The following is a 6,244-nucleotide window of genomic DNA, read 5'->3' as shown; positions in this document are numbered from 1 at the left end:
AATAGTCCTCTTGGTGTACATCTGTAATTCTAGTACTTTGGAGGCTGAGACAGGAGGGTTGCAGGTTCGGGATGGCCTCAGCAACTTAGACTTTATTTCAAAACAAGAAATAAAATTGATCTGAGAGCAGAGCTTAGAGGTAGAATGCCTCTGGGTTCCTTTCCCAGTATCACACAATCATACACACGTGCGCGCGCGCGCGCGCGCGCGCACACACACACACACACACACACACACACACACACACACACACACAGAGTTCTTTCCCAGAACTTAGTGTACATTTTTATCTTATTAAGGTCTTAAGAAAAAAAAAAACTGTTTCAGGAAAATATATTATTTAAGTGTGAAAATTTATCACTTTAGTATTAGATTTATGTTGCTGGAATTTTATGATAAATAAAATGTTGTGCCTTGTCAGTTTTAGTTTGAGGGGTGTGTTACACCCAGATAATAATTCGAGAAGCTTTTTATTTTTGTGCATCATTGATGCAATTTCTTCTTAAATATCCTTCTATGAATTCTCCTTAATTAATTACTGGCTTTCTTTTGCTAGAAGCAGGGGAGGAAGTATATTATTTGCGCATGGTGGGCTCGTCTTTACACACAGGCACAGAGAGAAGCGCAGACATTTTCTAGAGGGGAGGACACCAGCAGTTCCAAATCCAAGGTGGGGAAAGGAAGGGTGGAAGGCTACTCTCTCTCCACGTAGAGACCACAGAGCAGTCTAGAGTCCTTTTGCTGGGCTCTGCGCCTGGGCTCAGCCGCTGTGAAGGTCATTGGGTGCCTTCTGGCACCTGGGCCGTGTGGGCGTGTCTTGGTGCTGTGAGCACCTGGCACCTGGAGGGAGGGCGCTGAGCGTCCCTAGAGTCCCAGGAGGTGCCGCCGAGGTGCAGGGCGGAGACTCCCAAAGCCAAAATCACTTACCAAACATACTCCAAACCCAAGTCCTAGGACCCGGGATCTCAGTGCAACAATGCAACAATGATTCATAAATTCAAACGGCCTCACTGTAAGTCGAACCAGTTTCATAGTTAAAGCGCACAGGTGGCAGGTGCTTAGGGCAGGTTTAGTGTACTAAAGACTGGGATTTGCTGGGAGAAAGGGGCCGTCGCAGGGCTCCACAGAAATTTTCCCAGGAACTGCTTAAAAATATCCCAGTTCTCGAGGCTTCCTTTTCTGAAAGTGGCCTGGAGAAATATCTTCCTCTTAAAATTTGTTTTCATTTTCCTGCTTTTGCTTGTAAAGTTTTTCTTTTCCCGTGAACAATATAGTTGTGTAATTGTGTAATTTTTTTTAAAAAATGTGAAGCTTTTCTATTGATGGTCAGACTGTAACACATTTTGAGTTTAATAAATATTGTTGCATGTAAGTTGATAATATTTTAGTTAAAGCGAGTGAAAAAGTTTTTTTGTTGTTGTTCTGTTGGCTTTTTTGAGAATTTTTATTAAGTTTGAAAAACAACTGGGGCAGCGTTGCATCATTCTGCAATCTCAGAACAATTTAAATAATACTGGAGTTATACTTGAACGTTTTTAAGAATTCGTTCACAAAACACCCTGGACTCAAATCCTTTTTTTGGAAATAGTTAACGGAACATTTTAAAAATGACTTCCATAAATTATCAGTTTATTGTGGCTCTTCAATTTCTGTTGAATCCACTTCCTTGAAAACTGCACATCTCATTGTGTCCTAAGAATTTGTTCCCATAATGGTATAAAGCGTGTTTTTATCATTAAGATTTACTTCACATCCGTGTCTATATCGTCAGGCATTTGTGCTTCTCTCTTTCCTGTTAACTAACATGGCAGTAGTTTGCATATTTTACTGATACTTGTATAGACGAGTCGCTTGTATTTATTAATCTATTTATTTGTCAATTCTGCTGAGTTTTTTGCTGCCTTATTTAATTCCCACTTTTTATTAGCTCCTTTCTTATATTTCTCTAATATTTTTATGTTTTCAACTTCTTTTACTTACTATATAGTCTGTTTTCTTCATTAAATTTATGAAAAGAAATAAAATATAAGGCTATATATTCTTCTACATATAGCTTTGGTCACGTATTACAAATTTTGTTGTGTTTTCCTGTTATTTTATGGTTACATGACAATTGTTTTTTTTTAATTATTTGTGTAACTTTCCTTTTCTTAAAGAGTGGGTTTAATTACTTTTTTCTTTAAGGAAATGTGACTATGTTTTTCCAGAAATACAAAATGAGAATGTACATAATGAACAATCTTCCATCAATGTCGTATCCTGTCCTATTTCATCCTCCACTGCTAGCTATAACCTTTTTTTTTTTTTTACCTTTATCCATCATTTTAAAGTTGGTTTATGGTCATACAAGAAAACAAGCCATCACTTTGTCTCTCTCATCATTTTGACATGAAGACTAGCACGCTATATACACTCTTTGACAATCTGTTGTTTGAATTTAAGGTGAAGTTTTAGAGATGTCCCTGTATTAATACATAAATAATGTCACCATTCCAGCCTTCTCTTCTTTGCGCAGCTCTATAACATTCTATTGAGTGAAGATACTATAATGTCTTAAGTTAGTTTCCTATTATTTATATTTCTATTTTTTCTGCTATAGACCGTGGTAAAATTGATACATTCAACACGTGGGAAAATATGCTGATTAGCATGAATTCAGAGAAATAAAATTCCTAGGTCAGATGATACTTGCATTGATAATTTTAAAAGATGCAGACACATTTCTTTCTATAGGGGTTGTACCTATTTTTACTCCCATGAGCAATTAATGAAACTGCCTATAGGCTCCTGCACTCTCCAATCAAGTATAAATTAGCCAAATTACAGGATTTTTGCTAATCCCATTGGTTAAATATGATATCCATTGTGTCTTTAATATGAATTTTTAAAAATTGTGATTGAGAGTACATACTTTGACTAAGTTTTAGAGGAACTTTTATTTTTTATTCACTCTGAACCATTCTTGTTCTTTGCCATAATTTTTCTATTAGGCTACTGTTTGTTTTTCCTAAGACTTTTCATATATTGGGAAGATAAGCCCTTTGCTATTTGAGCTGCAGTTTTTTCCCTCCAGTTTGATGTAAAAGTTTTATTATATTCTAAATTACCATATGTACCTCTGCATTTATTTTTAATTTTTCTCTTTTGTTTCTTTGACCATTGGTATATTCATAATTCCATGCTCCTTTGTTTAATGAGGCTTTTATAATATGTTTAACTATTTGGCTGGGTTAGTCTTCTCCTCCTTCATTTGTTTTTCTTAAAGATTTTCTAACAATTCTTGTTTTATTATTATTATTATTACTACTACTACTACTACTACTATTATTATGTTATTTAATTTTTTTTGGTACTGGAGTTTTAACACAGGGACATTCTACCTCTGAGCTACATCCCATGCCATATTTTATATATTATTATTATTATATTATTATTATTATTTTTTGCAGTACTGGGGATGGAACCCAGGGACATTCTACCTCCGAGCAACACCCCTAGCCCTATTTTTTATTCTTTATTTGAAACAGGGTCTCACTGAGTTGCAAAGGACCTCACTAAGTAGTAGCTGAGGCTGTCTGCGAACAGCGATCCTCCTGTCTCAGCCTCCAGAATGCTGGGATTACAAGCCTGTGCCACCACACCCTTATTTTGAAGCAGAGTTTCACTAAGTTGCTGAAGGACTCTCTAAATTGCTGAGGCTTGCTGTAATGTGACCAGTGATCATCCTGCCTCAGCCTCCCAAGTACTGGAATTATAGACATGTGCTATATTATTATTTTACATATGACTTTTAGAATTAATTTACCTTTTTGGGGGTACTGAGGCATTATATATTTAAGCTATACCCCTAGCCATTAATATTTTTTTTTATTTTGAAACGGTCTCACTAAATTGCTTAGGGTAATCTACTCAGTTTTATACTTATTTATTTATTTATTTATTTATTTATTTATTTATTTATTGGTGGTACTGGGGTTCCTGGAAGCCCTTCTACCTCTGGGCTATACTCCCAGGCCTATTTTTATACTTTTTTTTATTTGGAAACAGGGTCTCTTAAGCCAGAGCAGCTGGCTTCGAACCTGCACGGTCCTCCTGTCTCTACCTTCCAAGCGCGGGGATTATAAGCATGCACCACCATGTCCGGCTGTTTTTAAAGTAAATAAATTAGTAGACTGTGGGTGTATACACCTATAATCCCAGTACTTGAGAGTCTGAGACAGAGGTTCACAGGTTTGAGGCCAGGCTCAGACTCTCAGAAACTTAGGAGATCCTGTTTCAAAATTAAAAAAAAAAAAAAAAATAGAAAGGTCTGGGGTTGTAGTTCAAAGTTAAAATGCCCCTGGGTTTAATCCCCAAAATAAATAAATAAATAAATAAATAAATAAATAAATAAATAAATATGTTGGTACTTTGTTGAGTACATACTGAATTTAGAAACTTGAGATTTGGCATTCTTATAATTTAGAATCTTACTTTATAAGAACATGTTTTATGTTTATGCATATGAAATATCATTTTATAGCATTTTTCAAAATTCTTTCTTATAGTATCAGGGATTGAACCCAACACCATTCTACCCCTGAAATATACTCCTAGCCATATTTTATTTATTTTGAAACAGGGTCTTGCTAAGTTATGTATGACACACTTGCCTGAAACCTGTTATCTTCCTGTCTCAGCCTTCCAAGTACTGGAATGACAGGCATTTTCACTATAACTGGCTTCATAATTTTCTTTATAGAGTTGTTGCTACCTGGTGATGGTGGTACATATCTGTTATCCTAGTACTTTGGAGGCTGAGATAGGAGGATTACAGGTTTGAGGATAGTCTCAGCAATATAGCAAGACTCTTAGCAACCGAGTGAGACCCTAGTTCAAAACAAAAGGAAAATTTAAGAGGGCTGGTGGTAGAATGCCCCTGGATTCAATTATGAGTTAAAAAAAAAAGTTGTTGCTATTATTAACAAATGGAAACCTTTTCCTCTATTACATTAGTGGTGCTGTGTGACTTCTGAAGCCAATTCATATTAAGATGCATACCTTCACCTAGATCTGCTGGGGCACAGCCACTGTATTGTGACAAGACTAGCATAAAAATGACATGGGGTGAAGCCAGGCATCCACAGGAAAAGGCACATGTGACTGTTTTGGTCACAGCCTTAGCTGAGATCCCAGCCAGCAGCTAGCAGCAGTCACTGGCATGCACACAAACAAGCTTTCAGTTGATACGACGCACCAGCCTTCCAGTTACCCCAAGGGATACCAGTGGCCTGTAGACAAAATCATGCTCCTAAAGTCTGCTCAGATTGCAGATTTGGTGGAAAAGTTAACTTTGTTTTAAGGCACTAAGTTGTGGTGGCATGTTAACAGTAAGACCTAATTGGAACAGGCTTTGTATATGCATGTTTGTTTAAAATCATATCAGAAAATTGTGATGTTTTTACCTTTTTCATTTTCATTTGTAAGACTCTTATGAATTTTTCTACAATTGTGGTCAAGGGGTAAGACCCCACAGTCAACATGTTTCTTTCAAAATCCAGTAAGACATACCATTTGATGGGCCTCTTTCCTAGTGGTGACACAGGAGGAAACCCTTTGATTTCACCTTAGAAGGCATATAGTAACATGTTTCACACAGATAACTGGAACCCCAGAAACTTCACAAGGGTGGATGGTTCATGAGTTTCTGTTTTGGCAGGGGGCATTTATCTATCATGCATGTTTCATTCTAAGGGACCTAGGATATTTATAGTGTCTTTCAAGGAGTATAATCTAATCAGTGTGATAGAAGTTTGATGTCCCATGGAATGATCCAACAATCAAGGTCACTGATACGGAGCTAGAATTGAAATAGTCTTTAAAAAAAGAAAAGAATTTTAAATAACAGGATACCATGTACCAAGACTTAAATTGATTTACTTCTGCCAAAAGGACACTTCTTCTGGAAGAGCTCCTGTAAAGAGTGTCCCCACCCAGGTAAGTTTACACTAGTTCATTATCATTCTCCAAAGCCCATTACTTTTTTGTATACAGACTGTTAATTTGCTAGGACTCCCATAATGGTATACCATAGACTGGTGGCTTCAGCAGCAGATTTCCTTTTCCACAGTTCTGGAGGCGGGAAGTCCAAGACCAAGGTGTGAGCACGTTCAGGTTCTTCTGAGGCCTTTCTCCCTGCCTTGCAGCGAGTCCTCAGGAGGTCTTTTCCCTGCACATCCTTGGCTTCTTTGTACATCCAAATGTT

This window comes from Muscardinus avellanarius, assembly GCF_963383645.1.
Source record: "Muscardinus avellanarius genome assembly, chromosome: 8".
Lineage (NCBI taxonomy): Eukaryota > Metazoa > Chordata > Mammalia > Rodentia > Gliridae > Muscardinus > Muscardinus avellanarius.
This window is presented reverse-complemented; position numbering follows the sequence as displayed.